Consider the following 22,337-nt stretch of genomic DNA (forward strand, 5'->3'; position numbering starts at 1 on the left):
GTCCCCATCTCTCCTCCTCTCCAACAGTCTCAACCACTGGCCAACCTTTAAAAGCCCTGGGGAGGGCTTCCCTGGTAGCGCAGTGGTTGAGAATCTGCCTACCAATGCAGGGGACACGGGTTCGTGCCCTGGTCCGGGAAGATCCCACATGCCGCGGAGCAACTGGGCCCGTGAGCCGCAATTGCTGAGCCTGCGCGTCTGGAGCCTGTGCTCCGCAACAAGAGAGGCCGCAATAGTGAGAGGCCCGCGCACCGCGATGAAGAGTGGCCCCCACTTGCCACAACTAGAGAAAGCCCTCGCACAGAAACGAAGACCCAACACAGCCATAAATAAATAAAAATAAATAAATAAAAGCCTTGGGGACCCCTTTTCTCTTCCCAACAGCACCACCTACTGGCCATGGAAGCGCTGGGCCTGAGTCAGAGATGGCCGCGCACACCGGGGCCCAGCCAAAACCAGGTGCTTGCGAAGGCAAGAGCACAGAGATGTAGCATCTAACAGAGTGGGAGGAAGGCTAAATGTGCAAGACAGAGTTAAATAACGTATGGAGTGGGGGCAACGTGCATGGGGGTTCAGGACGTAAGCTCAGGAATCAGACTGCCGGGATTCAAATCTGGACCCCACCATTTCTTTCCTTTAAAGAAAATCTGAGAGCCTTGTATGGGCCAGCACTGTTCCAAGCACTGGAGATACAGTGGTGAATTAGATACATAAAGATCTGCCTCCCAGAGCTTAGATGAATGCAGGAAGACAGACGAAAAGCAACTAAGCAAATGCATAAGTAAGAAAATGTAGAGAATAAAACAAGGTGAGGAGACAGTGTCTGGTGAGGAAGTCTGTTTAGTCGGGTAGTCTGGAAAAGCCTATCTTAGCATGTGAGGTCTGAATGGAAAAGTGAATGATCTGAAGGAGCTGGCCATGTGGAGGCTGGGAGCAGAGGCAGCTCTCTGTGTGCTAACACAGAGAGAGATGCATCTGCAAGGGAGCTGGGCAGGTCAGCAGCCTCTGGAGTCTCCTGGGCACTGCCCTTGAAGGCAGACACTGACCAACTTTTACTCTATCCAAATGAATGTGAGCAGAAGGGCGAGGTCTCTTGTCACGTGAGCCGAGAGTGAGAAATGGGGGAGTTTCATACAAAGATGGCAAGACTTAGAGGGCACACGACAGCTGTCTTCAGACCTTTCAAATGTGATCCCAGAGGAAAGAGCATGGGTCCGTGAGTTCAGGGTACAGAAAGGCAGATTTCTGTTCATATCAGGAATTAAATGGCCCAGCAATGAAAAGGATTTCACATGCAGTAGTGAGTTCACCGTCACTGAAAGTATTCAAGAAGAGGCCAATGACTACCCAAGAAGGTTATAGGAAGTTTGGACTTGATATTTTATTAGTCTTTTAAGTCTCACTTAGTCTTGCACTTAAATTCCTAACAGGTTGCTCTGAATGTAGTGAAAACAGCCTTTGCCAGCCAGTCACTGAAAAGACATCTGCCCCAGGACCCCAGGACCAGGAACACACCACATCAGGGCAGAAAACTGAGTGCTGGATGCAGAACAAGTTTCTCACACCCAGGGCCAACCCTGCAGAAAGGAGAAGGGGAAGTCTTCATGTCCCCTCTCCATTTGCGCCCACTCTCTTTCCCCTGGTCTCAGCACCAGAAGACAGGGACTTCCTCCCACACAGCAGTCTGAGAAAAAAGCAGTCCAGGCTATTAGAGAAAATATCCCACTCTTCCCAAGTCTTGAAACTCTTTACAGTGCACTACCTTTTTTTTTTTTTTTTTTTTTGCACTACCTTTTAATACAAAATATTTGCACATGACCAATGAGCACATGAGAAACACATATTCACCTCATTATTCATCAGAGTACAAATTAAAACCTCAACAGCACATGCACTGGAAGAGCTAAAATTAAAAAGACAGAATGTGCAGTGTTGGAGAGGTTGCGGGAGTGCAAATTGGTGCAGCCACTTAGGAAAACTCTTTGGCAGCAATTACTGAAGCTGAATATCAGGAGAGCCAATGATGGAGGAACTCCTCTCCTAGACATATACCCGGCACGTGGTCACTAAAAGTCAGATATTAGAATTTTCATTCTAGTATTATTCATAATAGCCAGATATCAGAAACTATGCAAATGCCCATCAATGAATAAACTAATTGTGGTACAGTCACATAATGTGATATCATACGGTGATGCGTACGAATGATGTACAGCTACACACATCAACATAGATGATTCTCACAAGTAAAAATTAAGTGAGGGAGAAAGGAAACACACACACACACAAAGTATTAGGGTGAACCACATGAAATTGCCTTTATGAAGATCAAAAACTGTTGAATATTGACAATTTCATATGGCTCAACATAAAGCATGCTGTATGGTTCCATTTATATCATTTACATAATGTGCAAAAACTGGCAACACAAATCTGTGTTGTAGAGATCAGGATAGCTGTTACAGGAGTTGGGGGCGGATGGTAATAAATGGAAGGGAGCAGAAGGGATACTGTGGTCATATCACTGGTAATATTCTGTTTCTTGATCTGGCAGCTGCTTACCTTGGTGTGTTCAGTTTGTGAAAATTCATTGAGCGGTACACTCATGATATTTACACTTTTCTAGATGTATACTTTAATGAAAAGTTTAAAGTTTTGTTTGAGCTCGTCATATAATACATATATGTTATTTATAAGCAATCAATACGCACCATCATCCTAACATCATATAAGTTAGAAAACAAACATAAAATGTAGATGATTTTAAAGGGTGAGATAAATATAGGGAAAAGTTCAAATATATTTTCATGGTCCCAGTGGATGATTTTACACAGCCTTGGTGGACAAGCACTCTGCTTGGAAATTTTTTTATAATGGAGCCCTGGGTTACTTAGTAGCTGCATGACCTTGGGCAAATCTCCCAGCCTCAGTTTCTATATCTGTAAAATTGAAATGACAATCACTCACCCACACTTCTCCTAGATGGCTATCCCCAGGATCAAATGAGATATTTGTGAAAGCACTTTGTAACTGGTAAAATACGAGGGATTATTAAGATTATTACTGTAATACTGTGATTTATAATAAAAAATATAATTTTGGTCTTCATCCTCATTTCTGGCACAGAGCTCTTAAAACCCTTGGAATTTCCTAAGAAAACCATAGAGCTGTCTTTTGTTATATTAATGAGGTGACTTTGGGGCCCTACCTAAGGATGGGGGCCGGTTATCAACCAAGTGATTGGAGGGTTGAAACTTTCAGTTCACCCCCTGACCTCTGGGGAGGGGAGAGGGCCTAAAGCTTGAACCAATCACCAAAGACCGATGTTTTAATCAATCATGCCTATATAATGACATCTCCATAAAAACCCAAAAGGACTGGGTTCAGAGAACTTCCAGGTTTGGTAAACACATGGCGATTAGGGGAGAGTGGCACTCCCCATGAGGACATGGAAGCTCTGGGCCCTTTCCCCATACCTTGCCCTATGCATCTCTGCATCTGTCCATCGGGCTGCTCCTGAGTTACATCTTTTCATAATAAACTGGTAATCCAGTGAGTAAAATGTTTCTTTGAATTCTGGAGCTGCTCTAGCAAATTAATGGAACCCAAGGAGGGAGTTGTACAGGGAAACTGATTTCTCTAGCCAGTCCCTCAGAAGCACAGGTAACAATCTGGACTAGCGACTGGCATTTGCACTTGGGGGTGGGGGTGGGCAAAGGGGAAGGTGCAATCTTGTACAACTGAGCTCTTAACCTGTGGAATCTGACGTCATCTCCAGGTAGATAGTGTCAGAATTGAGTTGAATTATTAGGACACCCAGCTGGTGTCTGGAAATTGCTTGTTAGTGTGGGAGAACCCCACACACACACATTGGAATTGGGTCATGGAATCAACCTTTAAGTATAATTAGCATAGAGTCGCTATTAGCATAGAGTTCCATGCTAATGAAGGGGGCCAATCCTACAATAAATAGCTTTGAATTTTGTTAGAAGTAGCTCAAGATTTCAGGGAGAGCATTCCCCATCACTAGAATTGCAAAACTACCTGCCAGGAATGTTGGAGTCATTCCTGTACCAGGTAGAGAGTAGAGTAATAATAATAATAATAATAATAATAATAATCATGGCAAATACACTGTGGCAGATATTTTCTAAGCATTTCATGTATATTAACCATTATAATCCTTATAACAACCAAAAGAAGTAGGCCATCTTTTTTTTAATTTATTTTCTTGAAGTATAGTTTACATTGTTGTACAGTGTTGTGTTAATTTCTGCTGTACAGCAAAGTGATTCAGTTACACACATGTATACATTCTTTTCCTTTTATTCTTTTCCATTATGGTTTATCACAAGATATTGAATATAGTTCCCTGTGCTATACAATAAGACCTTCTAGTTCATCCATTCTATATATAATAGCAGTAGGCCATCTTATTATCATTATTTTATAGACAAGAAACTGAGGTTCAAAGAAGTGAAGTAAGTTAGGGTCTCACAGATAATAACTAAGAAAATTGAGTTTTAAATCCAGGCTGGCTGGCTCCAGAGTCTGCATTATACTTAAAGTAGATGTTCTCCATAATACCTTCCAAAGTTAATGGTAACATTCATAATCTCTTCCCATTCAGTAAAACTCAATATGATATCAAATAAACTTCCTTCGTTAATCTATTATTCAACGATTATTTTTGAACACCAATTATGTGTCAGGCATCATACTGGGTATTGGGTCTGCAAGACACTGATGAGCCCCAGACCCTTACCAATAGGTCATCTTGGCTCAGGGACCTCGTGGCCAGGATGAATATGTACACGCATGTGTGTATGCTTGTTAATATGAATGACCACATATCCCACCAGACCTCAAGCTGTATAAATGATGTTAAGGTTTTATTCAAAGTGCAATGGGAAGACCGTAAAGGGTTTTAAGCAGAGAAGAAACATTTGATTTGATTCAGGGCTTTAAAAGATGACTCCATCTGGCCAGGACCTTCAAGATGGTGGAGGAGTAAGACCTGGAGACCACCTTCTTCCCCACAAATACATCAAAAATACATCTACATGTGGAAAAACTCCTACTGAACACCTACTGAATGCTGGCAGAAGACCTCACAATTCCCAAAAGGCAAGAAACTCCCCACGTACCTGGGTAGGGCAAAAGAAAAAAAAAACACAGATAAAAGAATAGGGACAGGACCTTCACCTCTGGGAGGGAGCTGTGAAGGAGGAAAAGTTTCCACACACTAGGAAGCCCCTTCACTGGCGGAGACCAGGGGTGGCCAGGGGGGGAAGCTTCAGAGTCACAGAGGAGAGTGCAGCAACAGGGGTGCAGAGGGCAAAGCAGAGAGATTCCCACACAGAAGATTGGTGTCGACCAGCACTCACCAGCCTGAGAGGCTTGCCTGCTCACCCACCAGGGCGGGTGGGGCTGGGAGCTTAGGCGTTGGCCTCAGAGGTCAGATTCCAGGGAGAGGACTGGGGGTGGCTGCGTGAACACAGCCTGATGAGAGCTAGTGTGCCAAAGCTAGCCAGGAGGGAGTCCAGGAAAAAGTCTGGAACTGCCTATGAAGCAAGAGACTATTGTTTTGGGGTGCACGAGGAGAGGGGATTCAGAGCATTGCCTAAACGAGCTTCAGAGATGGGTGTGAGCCGCAACTTTCAGTGCGGACACCAGAGACGGGCATGGAACACTAAGGCTGCTGCTGCAGCCACCAAGAATCCTGTGTGCAAGCACAGGTCACTATCCACACATCCCCTCCTGGGAACCAGTGCAGCCCGCCACTGCCAGGGTCCCGTGATCCAGGGACAACTTCCCTGGGAGAACAAACGGTGTGCCCCCAGGCTGTTGCAACGTCTCACTGGCTTCTGCCTCTGCAGGCTCGCCCCACATTCCGTACCCCTCCCTCTCCCCGGCCTGAGTGAGCCACAACCCCCTAATCAGCAACTCTTTTAACCTTCTCCTATCTGGGTGAAGAACAGATGCAAGAGGGTGACCTACATGCAGAGGTGGGACCAAATCCAAAGCTGAACCCCAAGAGCTATGCAAACAAAGAAGAGAAAGGGAAATTTCTCCACGCAGCCTCAGGAACAGTGGATTAAATCGCCACAATCAACTTGTTGTACCCTGCACCTGTGGAATACCTGAAGAGAAAACGAATCATCCCAAAATTGAGGTGGTGGACTTTGGGAGCAACTTTAGACTTGGGGTTTGCTGTATGTGATTCACTAGTATCTTATTTGTATGGTTATCTTACTGTAGTTTTTAGCACTTGTTATAATGGTGCATTTGTTTATTGGCTTGATTGCTCTCTTTTTTTTTCTTACTTTTTTTATTTTTTATTTTAATAATATATTTTTTAATTTTTTATTTTAATAAATTTATTTTTCTTTCTTTCTTTTTTTCTGCCTTTTCTTCTGAGCTGTGTGGCTGACAGGGTCTTGGTGCTCCAGCCAGGTGTCAGGTCTGAGCATCTGAGGTGGGAGAGCCGAGTTCAGGACATTGGAGCACCAGAGACCTCCTGGTCCCACATAATATCAATTGGTGAGAGCTCTCCCAGAGATCTCTGTCTCAACGCTAAGACCCAGCTCCACTCAACAACCAGCAAGCTCCAGTGATGGACACACCATGCCAAACAACTAGCAAGACAGGAACACAACCCCACCCACTAGTAGAGAGGCTGCCTAAACTCATACTAAGTTCACAGACAGCCCAAAACACACCACCAGATGCAGTCCTGCCCACCAGAAAGACAAGATCCAGCTTCATCCACCAGAACACAGGAACCAGTCCCCTCCACCAGGAAGCCTACACAACCCACTGAACCAACATTACCCACTGGGGACAGACACTGAAAACAATGGGAACTACAAACCTGCAGCCTGAGAAAAGGAGACCCCAAACCCAGTAAGTTAAGTAAAATGAGAAGACAGAGAAATACATAGCAGATGAAGGAGCGAGGTAAAAACCCACCAGACCAAACAAATGAAGAGGAAATAGGCAGTCTACCTGAAAAAGAATTCAGAGTAATGATAGTAAAGATGATCCAAAATCTTGGAAATAGAATGGAGAAAATAAAAGAAACTTTTAACAAGGACCTAGAAGAACTAAAGAGCAAGCAAACAATGATGAAAAGCAAAATAAATGAAATTAAAACTTCTCAGGAAGTAATCAATAACAGAATAACTGAGGCAGAAGAACAGATAAGTGACCTGGAAGATAAAATAGTGGAAATAACTACCACAGAGCAGAATAAAGAAAAAAGAATGAAAAGAATTGAGGACAGTCTCAGAGACTTCTGGGACCACATAAAACACACCAACATTCAAATTATAGGGATCTCAGAAGACGAAGAGAAAAAGAAAGGGACTGAGAAAATATTTCAAAAGATTATAGTTGAAAACTTCCCTAATATGGGAAAGGAAATAGTCAATTAAGTCCAGGAAGCATAGAGAGTCACATACACAACAAATCCAAGGAGAAACATGCCAAGACACATATTTACCAAACTATCAAAAATTAAACACAAAGAAAAAATATTAAAAGCAGCAAGGGGAAAACAACAAATAACAGACAAGGGAACCCCCATAAGGTTAACAGCTGACCTTTCAGCAGAAACTCTGCAAGCCAGAAGGGACTGGCAGGACATATTTAAAGTGATGAAAGGGAAAAACTTACAACCAAGATTTCTCTACCCAGCAAGGATCTCATTCAGATTCAATGGAGGAAATAAGGGCTTTACAGACAAGCAAAAGCTATGAGAATTCATCACCACCAAACCAGCTCTACAACAAATGCTAAAGGAACTTCTCTAGGCAGGAAACACAAGAGACAGAAAAGACCTACAATAACAAATCCAAAACAATTAAGAAAATGGTAATAGCAATATACACATCGATAATTACCTTAAATGTAAATGGATTAAACGTTCCAACCAAAAGACATAGACTGGCTGAATGGATACAAAAACAAGACCCATATATATGCTGTCTACAAGAGACACACTTCAGACCTAGGGACACATACAGGCTGAAAGTGAGGGGATGGAAAAAGATTTTCCTTGCAAATGGAAATCAAAAGAAACCTGGAGTAGCAATTCTCATATCAGACAAAATAGACCTTAAAATAAAGACTATTACAAGAGACAAAGAAGGACACTACATAATGATCAAGGGAGCAATCCAAGAAGAAGATATAACAATTGTAAATATTTATGCACCCAACATAGGAGCACCTCAATACATAAGGCAAATGCTGACAGCCATAAAAGGGGAAATTGATACTAACACAGTCATAGGAGGGGACTTTAACACCCCACTTTCACCAATGGCCAGATCATCCAAAATGAAAATAAATAAGGAAACACAAGCTTTAAATGATACATTAAACATGATGGACTTAATTGGTATTTATAGGACATTCGATCCAAAAACAACAGAATACACTTTCTTCTTAAGTGCTCATGCAACATTCTTCAGGATAGATCATACCTTGGGTCACAAATCAAGCCTTGGTAAATTTAAGAAAATTAAAATCATATCAAGTATCCTCTCCGACCACAATGCGATAAGACTAGATATCAATTACAAGAAAAAAACTGTAAAATATACAAACACATTGAGGCTACACAATACACTACTAAATAACCAAGAGATCACTGAAGAACTCAAAGAGGAAATCAAAAAATGCCTAGAAACAAATGACAATGAAAACACGATGGCCCAAACCTATGAGATGCAGCAAAAGCAGTTCTAAGAGGGAAGTTCATAGCAATACAATCCTACCTCAAGAAACAAGAAACATCTCAAATAAACAAGCTAACCTTACACCTAAAGCAATTAGAGAAAGAAAAACAAAGATACCCAAAGTTAGCAGAAGGAAAGAAATAATAAAGATCAGATAAGAAAAAATGAAAAAGAAATGAAGGACACAATAGCAAAGATCAATAAAACTAAAAGCTGGTTCTTTGAGAAGATAAACAAAATTGATAAACCACTAGCCAGACTCATCATGAAAAAAAAGGAGAAGACTCAAATCAACAGAATTAGAAATGAAAAAGGAGAAGTAACAACTGACACTGAAGAACTACAAAAGATCATGAGAGATCACTGAAAGCAACTATATGCCAATAAAATGGACAACCTGGAAGAAATGGACACATTCTTAGAAAAGCACAAACTTCCGAGACTGAACCAGGAAGAAATAGAAAATATAAACAGACCAATCACAAGCACTGAAATTGAAACTGTGATTAAAAATCTTCCAACAAACAAAAGTCCTGGAACAGATGGCTTCACAGGCGAATTCTATCAAACATTTAGAGACGAGCTAACACCTATCCTTCTCAAACTCTTCCAAAATATTGCAGAGGGAGGAACACTCCCAAACTCATTCTACGAGGCCACCATCACCCTGATACCAAAACCAGACAAAGATGTCACAAAGAAAGAAAACTACAGGCCAATATCACTGATGAACATACATGCAACAATCCCCAACAAAATACTAGCAAACAGAATCCAACAGCACATTAAAAGGATCATACACCATGATCAAGTGGGGTTTATCCCAGCAATGCAAGGATTCTTCAATACATGCAAATCAATTAATGTGAGAAACCATATTAAAAAATTGAAGGAGAAAAACCATATGATCATCTCAATAGATGCAGAAAAACCTTTGACAAAATTCAACACCCATTTATGATAAAAGCCCTGCAGAAAGTAGGCATAGAGGGAACTTTCCTCAACATAATAAAGGCCATATATGGCAAACCCACAGACAACATCGTTCTCAATGGTGCAAAACTGAAACCATTTCCACTAAGATCTGGAACAAGACAAGGTTGCCCACTCTCACCATTATTATTCAACACAGTTTTGGAAGTTTTAGCCATAGCAATCAGAGAAGAAATAGAAATAAAAGGAATCCAAATCGGAAAAGAAGAAATAAAGCTGTCACTGTTTGCAGATGACATGATAATATACATAGAGAATCCTAAACATGCTACCAGAAATCTACTAGAGCTAATCAATGAATTTGGTAAAGTAGCAGGATACAAAATTAATGCACAGTAATCTCTTGCATTCCTCTACACTAATGATGAAAAATCTGAAAGAGAAATTAAGGAAACACTCCCATTTACCACTGCAACAAAAAGAATAAAATACCTAGGAATAAACCTACCTAAGGAGACAGAAGACCTGTATGTAAAAAACTGTAAGACACTGATGAAAGAAATTAACGATGATACAAACAGATGGAGAGATATACCATGTTCTTGGATTGGAAGAATCAACATTGTGAAAATGACTACACTACCCAAAGCCATCTACAGGTTCAATGCAATCCCTATCAAACAACCAATGGCATTTTTCACAGAACTAGAACAAAAAATTTCACAATTTGTATGGAAACACAAAAGACCCCGAATAGCCAATGCAATCTTGAGAAAGAAAAACGGAGCTGAAGGAACCAGGTGCCATAACTTCACACTATACTACAAAGCTATGGTAATCAAGAAAGTATGGTACTGGTACAAAAACAGAAGTATAGATCAATGGAACAGGATAGAAAGCCCAGAGATAAACCCACGCACATATGGTCACCTTATCTTTGATAAAGGAGGCAAGAATATACAATGGAGAAAAGACAGCCTCTTCAATAAATGGTGCTGGGAAAACTGGACAGCTACATGTAAAAGAATGAAATTAAAACACTTCCTAACACCATACACAAAAATAAATTCAAAATGAATTAAGACCTAAATGTAAGGCCAGACACTATAAAACTCTTAGTGGAAAACATAGGCAGAACACTCTATGACATAAATCACAGCAAGATCCTTTTTGACCCACATCCTAGAGAAAGGGAAATAAAAACAAATGGGACCTAATGAAACTTAAAAGCTTTTGCACAGCAAAGGAAACCATGAACAAGATGAAAAGACAACCCTCAGAATGGGAGAAAATATTTGCAAATGAAGTGACAGGCATAGCATTAATCTCCAAAATACAGAAGCAGCTCATGCAGCTCAATATCAAAAAAACAAACATCCCAATCCAAAAATGGGCAGAAGACCTAAATAGACATTTCTCCAAAGAAGATATACAGATTGCCAACAAACACATGAAAGGATGCTCAACATCACTAATCATTAGAGAAATGCAAATCAAAACTACAATGAGGTATCACCTCACAACAGTCAGAATGGCCATCATCAAAAAATCTAGAAACAATAATTGCTGGAGGGGGTGTGGGGAAAAGGGAACACTCTTGCATTGTCAGTGGGAATGTAAAGTGATACAGCCACTATGGAGAACAGTATGGAGGTTTCTTAAAAAACTAAAAATAGAACTACCATATGACCCAGGAATCCCACTACTGGGCATATACCTTGAGAAAACCATAATTCAAAAAGAGTCATGTACCACAATGTTCACGGCAGCTCTGTTTACAATAGCCAGGACATGGAAGCAACCTAAGTGTCCATCGACAGATGAATGGATAAAGAAGATGTGGCACATATATACAATGGAATATTACTCAGCCATAAAAAGAAATGAAATTGAGTTATTTGTAGTGAGGTGTATGGACCTAGAGTCTGTCATACAGAGTGAAGTAAGTCAGAAGGAGAAAAACAAACACCGTATGCTAACACATATATATGGAATCTAATTTTTTTTTTAAAAATGGTTCTGAAGAACCTAGGAGCAGGACAGGAATAAAGACGCAGACGTAGAGAATGGGCCTGAGGACACGGGGAGTGGGAAGGGTAAGCTGGGATGAAGTGAGAGAGTGGCATGGACTTATATACACTACCAAACGTAAAATGGATAGCTAGTGGGAAGCAGCCACATAGCACAAGGAGATCAGCTCCGTGCTTTGTGATCACCTAGAGGGGTGGGGTAGGAAGTGTGGGAAGGAGACACAAGAGGGAGGATATATGGGGATATATGTATAAGTATAGCTGATTCATTTTGTTATACAGCAGCAACTAACACAACAATGTAAACAATTATATTCCAATAAAGATGTTTTTAAAAAAAAAAGATGACTCCATCTGCAAAGTTGATAAAGGATGGATGGCAGAGCAAGCCTGAAAGGCCCTGTTACTGTTATTACTGGTAAAGATGATAGATGGCAGCAGTGGAGACAGAAGAGTATGCGTCTGAGAAGTGCTTGTTACGAAATTTTAACAGGTGGATTCTATGTATGGAGAAAAGGAGAGAAAAAAAATGGAGAAACACTCCCATGTTTCAGGCTTGGTGGATGGTGGAGCCTTACAGAGAGATAAAAGCTAATAGATATTTGGATATTTAAGTCTGGAACTCAGAGATGTTTCAGCCAGAAATACACATTTGAGAGTCATCATCACGTAGAAGGTAATGTGGGAATAAAGTTGTGGGAACAGCTGCGATCACCCAAGGAGAAGAGAAGCGGCCCCACAGAGCAGGGGACACTGCAAGGTCTCAAGGTTGGCAGTGGAGGAGGAGCTGGTCAGCCAGCTGATCAAGAGCATCCAGTGAAGGAAGGCGAGCTCTGGAGAGACTGGAGGAGAGAGGAGCCCAAGAAAGCAAGGAGAATCAGTTGGGTCAAACAACACTAATAGGTCAGGAAACACAGAGGTCACTGGTGCCTTGACAACAGTAGTCTGGGTGATGGCACAGAAGCCAGAATAGGATAGGGGAGGGGACTGAGGAACAAAGGGTGGTTCGGAGTCAGGGATGGTCTTAGTGGACTGTTTTTCAAGATGTTTGGCTGTGAACATGAACAGAGAAATGGGGTGATAGCTGGAGGGAAACAAGGAGCCAAGGAAACTTTTGATGTTTGGTTTTTCTTAGGATAAAGGACACTAAGAAATGATCCGGTGGAGAGGGGAAGATTGAAGATAGAAAAGGAAGGAGAAACTGAGGACTGGAGGACTTAAAAAACAGCTCTGGCAGCCGCACTGTTTTAAGTCTCAGCTCACATGCTAATTCTGCAGAAAGGTCATTCATGGCCTCCCAAGGACATACACACATGCACCCTCATCATCACCATCACCATCATCATCATCATTCTCTTTTCTATGTATTGAGTTCATTTTCTTCTTAGCTCTTGTTGAAATAATATTATTTTTTGCATGTTTATTATCTGACTTTTCCCACTAGAATATGAGCTCCAAGAGTGCGTGAATTTCTCCATCTTCTTCACGATTCTATCCCTACCATCAGAGCAGTGGCTGGTCCACAGCGTGTATTAATAAGCGTGTGTGAATGGAAGGACCCGCGTGGAGGGACAGTTCTTTAGGAGGAGGAGGGGCACCTGCTCAGCTGTGACGGGAGGGAGGATGAGGAAGACAGGCGCAAAGGCAGGCAGGCTGGTTGCTTTGGTGGAGGGGAGACAAGGAAGCTCTCAGTTGAAGGCTTCTATTTTCTTAAGCGCAAGTTGAGGTCCAAAGTCCTGGGCTGAGGGTAGGGGCAGGGAGTGTAGGAGTTGAGGAGAGAGAACGGATGAAAGACTCATCCAGCACAGCGTGGCGGCGGGCTGGAGGCGAGTGCCCCGTGTGCACGTGTGGAGAAGCGGCGGCACCAGCGCGGCGGCGGGAGGCACCCCCGCCCCCTCTGGAGACGCAGGGCCTCGCTAGGCTCTCTCGGCCTCCGTCACTCGCTCAGCTCCCTGCCCTAGGCGAGGAAGCCGGCTTGCGGGGTGGAGCGGCCCGAGCTGAGGGCGCGGAGAGCTCAGGGCGGCGACGACAACGGCGTTGATATCGGTGGTAACAACGGCCTCAGCAGGCGGGGAAGATGAAAGGGAGCCGGATCGAGCTGGGAGATGTGACACCACATGATATTAAACAGTTGAAGAGATTAAACCAGGTCATCTTTCCAGTCAGCTCCAATGACAAGTTCTACAAGGATGCGCTGGAGGTTGGCGAGCTAGCAAAACTTGCCTATTTCAATGGTATTGCAGTACGTGCACTATGCTGTAGGGTGGATCATTCACAGAATCAGAAGAGACTTTACATCGTGACACTAGGATGTCTGGCACCATACCAAAGGCTAGGAATAGGAACTAAAATGTTAAATCATGTCTTAAACATCTGTGAAAAAGATGGCACTTTTGACAACATCTATCTACATGTCCAGATCAGCAATGAGTCTGCAGTTGACTTCTACAGAAAGTTTGGCTTTGAGATTATTGAGACAAAGAAGAACTACTGTAAGAGGATAGAGCCCGCTGATGCTCATGTGCTGCAGAAAAACCTCAAAGTCCCTTCTGGCCAGAACGCAGATGTGCAAAAGACAGACAACTGAACAAATTACAGATGAACTTTCTTGCACTTGCTTGTCGCCAAATAAAAGAGAGGCCCATTGATTCCCCCCCCCCCCTCCTTTCTTTTAAAGCTTTCCCCCTTCCTTGTTCTTGTGTTTCCTCCTTTCAAAACTTCCTTCCCTTTCCTCTAAAAGTTTTAAACTTTCAAGGACTCATTAATCACGTTTGGATTGTTTTAGTTTTCTTATTTTTGTGAGGTGGTTTGATTGTAGGAAGGAGAAGGTATCGATCTGTTTAGTTTCACAGTTAAGATGTATGGTCCCAAAAACTTGAGGGTCAATTTCAATTTTTTTTAATGTCCTGCTTTCACATTGAAGGGCAGAGCCTACAAAATACTGTATAATTCAAAGGACAAAAAGAAGCAGCAGCAATATCTTGTTCTCTAACTCATAGACAAGTTTAGTGTGTTTGTGGTACTTTGGGGTTTTCAAGATTTTGTGGGATACTAATCCCTGTACATTGCCTTCACTCCACCTTTTGTCCTTCTGAGTATTATCTCTGGAGTTGGACCATTGTTATCCTCGTAAGAAATACTAAGCTTATTTTGTTCTGTTAAGCAGTTATTTCTTCCTTCCTCTCTGGTGGCTGACGGTGGGTGGGACAGTCTGAGTAGGTAGTATTATACTTTGGTCTCAGCATTTGAGTTAAACTGCTTTTTGCTAATGAGTGGGCTGGTTGTTAGCAGGTTTATTTTTCCTGCTGTTGATTGTTAGAAGTGGCATTAACTTTTAGAGTGTGGGCTGGTGAGATTAATTTTTTTTAATATCCCAGCTAGAGATATGGCCTTTAACTGACCTAAATAGGTTTGTTGTGATTTGCTTTTTGTTCTCCTGTCCTTTTTCTTTGGTAAACCCACAATAGTTAGTCAAACCCTAAAAATGGAGTTGAAGTCCTTATAGGTCAATGCCCCTAAATAAACCTGAAGCAGGTGTTGTCTCTTGGACATATTAAAAAATACCTAAAAGGAAGCTTAGATGGACTTGTGGCACAACAAATGCATTTAATGTCAGCTAATGCAGACTGTTAGAAGTGTGGCCACTGAGCATTTGATTTTAGAGGAAAGAATATCTAGACAGTATTTTTGAGAATGACATAGCTGTGCTATTGCTTATCTGTTGGAGAACATCCCAGATTTGCTTACATTCTGTGCCTGTGATATTGAGTTTAAGGATTTGGGGGTGGGGGAATTATTAAACATATTGCTTCTATTCTTGGAAAAAGTAGAAGTCTAGGAGTGTTAGTCTAGAAGTGTTAATAACGTAAATGTCACTGTGACCTCCTCTACTGACAGGACCGGTTTATGCCAGATTGTTTTCTGGCACATAGGGAGTGGCTTTGACAGGTCGATAACTTTTTGTAAGATAGAAGACATCTGAAATTTTCATGTTTTCCTCCATAATCCCGTCTCCAATATTTAAAATATTCTACATTGCCAATACCAGTGGCCCAAGAAATGTTTTCATTAGACTTTAAAACAATGCACAGGGCTTGAATTTTCTGTCATTTGACTTTAAAGGGAAGGTTGATTCATAATATTTATCCTCTTATGTAAATTCTGGCATAAAAGTTTCATCTCTTCAAACATGTTGAATGATAAAATTATTTTACACAGTTTATGCACATTTTATAATCTTAAATTCTTATTTGAGAATGTAAAAATACAAGGTACAATAGACTTCAGCAGTCTTAGTTGAGTGCCAAGAATAATATAGAAAAGGAAGATAGTTGATAAATGAGTTTATAGGGTTATAATCTTAAGATAGTAAAAATGTAGAAAGACCATGCTGGTTTCTTGGGTATCAGTTTCTTAAGCAGTCCAAATCTAAGCTTAGAAGAAAAGTTTAGCATTAAGCACATTTACCTTCATGGATAAGCTTCAGCTTGCTCTTGCCAAGAGAAGAGTTCTTGAGTTACAGAAAGCATAATTAGTTTGAAAATTCAGCCTTTTTGTAAACTTCACATATCAAAATAGATTTTGATATATAAATGAGTTTTGTGAGATGACACTGCCTGTATTTCTGTAAGCATTTCACCTGGACTATGTAATCAGTCCTATGAATGTATCCCTGAATGTGGTTAATGAAAACCGAATAGCTGCCTCATGACAATTAAGTATATATTATTTATGGAGGAAAAAATATTAAATTTTGAATTGAGTGTGTAGGATCCCTATCATTTTAGTGTTTCTTTTTCCACACTAGTCACTGACTTTAACCTAAATTGTAAGTGTTTGTAAAGGGTGAATTGTCCTACATCAAACTTATATGAAATAATTCCATCCACTTATGGAGGAGGAGGATGTAGAAGAGGTAGAAGCTGGGCACTAGATCATGTGCCTATGAGTCAGTAAAGACTGAAATAATGTCCCATGTTCAGTTGGTTATTTTCATAAAAATTATTGTTGAGGTAAAACAATTCTATTAACTGGAAGATCACAGGATATATCCATCATATTTTTCAGGGCAGATAGTTTCTTTCTGTGGGGCAAATAGGTAAAAATTATATTGTATGGTAATTGCATTTAGGTTCTAAAGAAAAGAATCTGCAGAGAAATCTATGCAATATATAATTTGTCCAGGTTAGTTTTCATTTGGGGAAAGAAGTTCTGAAATACCCCCAAAGCAGTTTACTGATCAACTGAAAGTCCTCCAAAAATAGAACTATTGGGAAACCATGACATATGGAGTGGAAAAGAAAAGCTCCCTCAGTTTTTTGGAGGGAATAACTTTAAAAATACTTAAATAGCTGAGTTTACTTGGTGCAGTTAAGATTTAAACTTGTTGATATTAACATTGCCGTTACATCTGAAATAAACTTACATGATGTTCTGGTAAAAAAAAAAAAGACTCATCCAATAAGCAGTGACTGACAGCCCTAACTGTTCCAAACTACTGGAAGTTCTCAGAATATACTAGACTGTGCGTATGTTCTTCCCTTTGCTGGGTTGATCTTTTCTCTGCTTGTCTTCCAGGCAAATGCCTTCACGTCTTAGCCCGACTGCCACATCCTCTGTGGGGCTGTCCTGACAGGGCTGCTCTCCTGACAGCCTGAGCTCTGCTCACCCCCTTTGTGTCCCCAGTTCACCTGTTCACACACATGCCATCCCTTGGAGGTAACCCCATTGGATGCAGTGTATTTCTTGGTATGGTTGTCTCCCCCATTGGGCTATGTGCCTCCAGAGAGCAGGGCCTGTTATTTTATCCCCTGCATCCCAAAGGTCCACATGGAGCCCCGCACAATGATACTAAATATAGGGCCTCTGGATTCAATTGGATTGATTTGCAATTCAGAGAAAACCCCAGACCAGAGCTCCCCTGGGACATCAGAGGCCTCAATAAAGGATGTCTGGCTGCAGGTGTCAGGTGTGGGCAGGCTAGTGGGCAGAAGCAGGGCTGGGCAGCTTCTTCTCCAAACGAGGAACAAACCAATACTTAAGCCTGGGTTCCCATTTATAGGGCTTCCAGGGGTGGACTTGGCACTTGCATGAACGCTACACCCCAGTTACAGAGGCAGCCCCGCCTGGGCCTTTAACACCACAGAGGCTGAAGCAGGTCCAAATGGCATGCATGCTTCAGGCCATGGTCAGATTCCACGTGGGGTTGCACCATAGAGACCACCTAGCCCAAACCCGCCTCTCTGCTTCCACTGTGTCCTCCTGTAAGAGGGAGCACCTCCTCCTCCTTACCCTCTAGAGCCTCACAAACACAGGAGGTTTACACCCTGCACCCCACACACACACACACACACACCCTCCACAACACACACCACACAACATAAATGCGCACACACGTACATGCATACAAAATACACACACATACACACACACACACGGAGAGACTCCCCACTCCCTGAGCCAGTGCAGATGACTCTGGGTGCTGGGACCATGTCTGCCCCCGGCCCTTTGCCTTCTGCCTAAAGCACAGGCCCTGTTGGCCACAGAGGCAGAAGAAAAGTGACAGTTCTGCCATTTGATAATATACCTCTGCCATCTGTGTCCATAACAGGTCCTTCACCTGAGGCCTGAGTGGCCATAGATTTCATCTAGTGTTGGAGAAATATCCCCTCTGATGACCGAGCCCTGACTGTCAGGGACCCCCAGTTTGAAGATAGGACACAGCAAACCTCGGGGAGACCCCAGCCCTACCCTCTGGACCCTCCAGAGCGATTGGAGAGACATGGTCCTGGCCTTCCAGCCACCCCCAGTTTGAGGGGTGAGGAAAAGACCCTAGCCTCAGAAGACACCCACATGCTAATGTTCCTACAAAGTTTGAGAGGACTCATCTCACGCACCTTCATCTTCACCCTTTCCAAACTTTGGTCTTTTAGAACATATGGTATAAAAACCTAAAAAACAAAAGAACAAAACAAAACAAACCTGAATAAGTTCTTTATCACATTTAAAGAGCCCTGTTCAAAATATGGCAAATGTTTTTCCATCCATATATTCAATACTCAACTGAGGTCTAGCCCAGACTGGGGTTGCAACATTGATTCTGGCACTCCCAGTCCTTATATCACTGCAGTTTAATATATCTATCATCAACACCATCACCCACATTTTAAATCTGACCCAGTTTTAAGTGTAAGAATTTTTGTGTCAGAGGTGGAGCAGTGGTCAGGAACCAGGGATGGTGCCAAGCTGCCCGGAATGTGAGCCTCTGTTCACACACCCCTGGCAAAGCCTTCATCAGGGCCACCATGCTTCCGCTCTCCACGCTGGCCCTCAGCTCTCCAGACCCCAGGTGACACTCCTGAGACCACATCCACTCGAGTGATGACACCGCTCAGTGGAGCTGACTCACAGAATGAGTTGCCCCAAGTGAATTTGAAAGAAGAGGACAGTTGTACAAGTTTTGACAGGTTCTGAGGAGGGGCTGGATGTGAGGCAGCAAGAAGGAGGACCAGCTGATAATTATCACTGCTCCTACTAGAATCTCCAGGTGACAAAGCCACCTTGGTGCCCACAGCCCCACAGGTTGCTAAAGCCCAAAGTTGGTGGGTCTCATTGACTATTCCACCCACGGTCTCAAATAGTATAAAAGGATCACTCTGTTTCAGCTTCATCTAAAATCAAATCGTCCGTCTCTTCTGCCTGCCCTCTGGGTTCCAGCTCTGGGGTAGGTTTGTACAAGAGCTAGGGATATAAAGCCTGTTCAGCCCCCTTATCTGTGAAAGGAAGGGATTGTACCAGATGCCCTTTCAGGTCCCTTCTACCCTGGACATCCTGCGGCTCTTAGCAGGAGTCAGGAGGGACCCTGGAGTGGGAAATCAGCCATACATATATGAAACAATGGCGAAATCCAGCCAGAGCACCCAGGTCCCAAGAGAGATGGGTCCAATCTCCAGCTCCACACTATAGATTAGTGGTACATCCCTGGTATAAAGAATGCTTGGTGGGACTTCCCTGGTGGTCTAGTGGTTAAGAATCCGCCTTCTAATGCAGGAGAGCCGGGTTCAATCCCTGTTCGGGGAACTAAGATCCCACATGTCTCAGGGCAACTAAGCCCGAGCCCACAAGACACAACTAGAGAGCTCACATGCTGCAATGAAGATCCGGCGTGCCTCAACTAGGACCCGACGCAGCCAAATAAATAAATAATTTTTTTAAAAAATACCATGCTGACACTTAAAAAAGAATGCTTGGCAGCCAACTATGAATGCAAAGATTACTCATGAAACAGGCATGGCGGACCCATTCATCTGTTCATTCATCCAATGGGCATCTGATGGGAGCCTTCTGTGCCTGGTGTTGAGCCAGGCCCTAGGAATTTATTTAAAAAATAAGACAGTCGCTGCCCTCAAGGGCCTTAAAGTCTACTGTCACAAAATTCACAAAAGTAGAGATAGTTGAGCTGTGATTTTTTAAAAACCAGACATGGGACCCTAGTTTCAGCCTGACCTCTAACTCCTGGTCCTTATGACCTACGTGGCAGTCACTTGTGCTCTCAGTGTCCTGGTTTATAAGATGAAGGTACTGAATGAAGTATGTGCCCACAAAACTTTTGTCCGGCTCATAATGTCTGAACATCAAAAATCAAGACAATGACTCAAAGTCCAGGCATGGACCCAAAAACACAAATATGATTCAGTCTCAACAGGTCAAGATCAGCCATGAGCTCAGACACTAAATAAGTTTAAGGTAAGTGCTCAGTCCTTAATGTTTGGCAACATTCAAATCTCAATATGACTGCAATATTTTAGGTGTATGACACGTCCAAGTGTTAGTAAATATGGCTATGTTTTGACATCCCCTTCATAACTACACTAATAATGTAATAACACTTTTGGATATAAAGAACTTGGGCCTTCAGGCCGTGCAGAACTGGAAGATGGATTATGTAGTTCTATATCATATTCAGGTAAGGCCATAAGACACTAGGTCCTAGAATCTAGTTACTGCCAGAGAGTATAGATCAATATTAATTGGTCCTCTTTCAGTTGACTCAGTAATTCCATGAAGCCAATTTGTACATTGTCCCCGAAGGGCTGGCAATGAGGATGTTGATGGGAGACCATTTTGAAGCTAATTCAAAACAAAGGGGTCCTGAGAGAAGCCAGTCAGCTCAGAACCAGCTCAACACCTTGCTAAGGTATATCTGTAATCAAACTTTCTGTTTTCAGGACAAATAATTCTGCTTGAGCTGTGGGACAGAAGACAGGGGACTCAGCCAAGGACCTCTGGAAGGGTAAGAGCTGACCCAAGCTGCTTCCTAGACAAAAATCTCACCTGCAGGTGGCCCCAAATCCTGGCTCCACACAGAGGCAGGCAGCCTTCCATGTAGGTTCCAGCTCTGGTTGGACTTCTCAATTTTCATAAGAGATTACCAAGCCTGCTCTCTACTCATCTGGTTTCTAAATCCTGTCCCAGTATGGTCACCAGCATCTCAGAGGTGTATCTGAAAGTGTGCCTTCTAACCTCAGGGGTTCAGAACCCACTGGAAGGCTCAACTGAGAGAACAGTAATAATGACCATTACCAACATTGTCGCTCATTTGTGATGGGCCATCGTCCCGTCTGATCCATCCCACAGCTCTCTACAGGGGGACTGGCATTTCCTCCCTCTGAGATTAGGACTCTCTAGTTCAGAGAAGTCACAGTCAGAGCTCCAGTGAGGAGGTGAAGTCAACACTGGCACCCAGACAGCCTGACTTTGAGCCCTTACTCTTAAACCCTGCAAAGGTACTCTGAGGAAGTTGCTACCTAACCACTCCTCCCCTCTAGGTTCTATCTGGGGGACAAGTTAGACAAGCATATGGCTAAACAGTCTAATGCATTAACCTAGCTCCTCAAAAAACTGATCTTCCTTGGAACAAAACTTCGTATGTTGACCTGGAATTTTATGCAGGTCTTAATGAAAGGAAACTATTTCTGTATGTTTCCACACTCTTGATAGCGATTGGGTGCCTCGTGTCACCCAGTGCCTCTTCTGTAAGGTCCCACTGAGAGACGTTTCTTTTAAAAAAAAGTCTCCCTTGAGGAAGACAAGAACTCTGTAACTATTTGACTTCCTTTTTGCCCTAGCTATCATGACCTAAAAAACAATGTTTAGTGTGATCATGAAAAAAATCAGACAAACCCAAATTGAGGAACGTTCTAGAAAATACCTGACCAGTGCTCTTCAAAGTGGTTAAGATCCTCAAAAGCAAGAAAAGTCTGAGAAACTGTCACAGCCTAGAGTAGCCTAGTGAGACACGGCAACTAGTGTGGTGTCCCGGATGGGATGCCAGGACAGAAAAAGGACATTAGGAGAAAACTAATGAAATCCAAATAAAGTATGGATATAAGTTAATAATAACATATTGATATTGGTTCATTAGTTGTAACAAATGTACTATGATAATGTAAGATGTTAACAATAGGGAAAACTGGGTGCGGGGTACATAAGAATGATATACCATCTTTGCAACTTTCCTGTAACTCTATTTTTTTCATTCTTTATACAATTTTTAAAAGTTACACTCCATCTACAGTTATTACTGACTATATTCCCCGTGTTGTACAATACACCCTTGTAGCCTATCTTA

General features: G+C 42.3%; 1 pseudogene; it reads left to right on the plus strand.

Annotated features, from left to right (window-relative positions):
- The first annotated feature begins 13,712 nt into the window (after positions 1 to 13,712).
- LOC137761309 (N-alpha-acetyltransferase 50 pseudogene) lies at positions 13,713 to 14,359 on the plus strand (annotated as a pseudogene).
- Positions 14,360 to 22,337: the final 7,978 nt, after the last annotated feature.

This window comes from Eschrichtius robustus, chromosome 3, assembly GCF_028021215.1.
Source record: "Eschrichtius robustus isolate mEscRob2 chromosome 3, mEscRob2.pri, whole genome shotgun sequence".
Taxonomy (NCBI): domain Eukaryota; kingdom Metazoa; phylum Chordata; class Mammalia; order Artiodactyla; family Eschrichtiidae; genus Eschrichtius; species Eschrichtius robustus.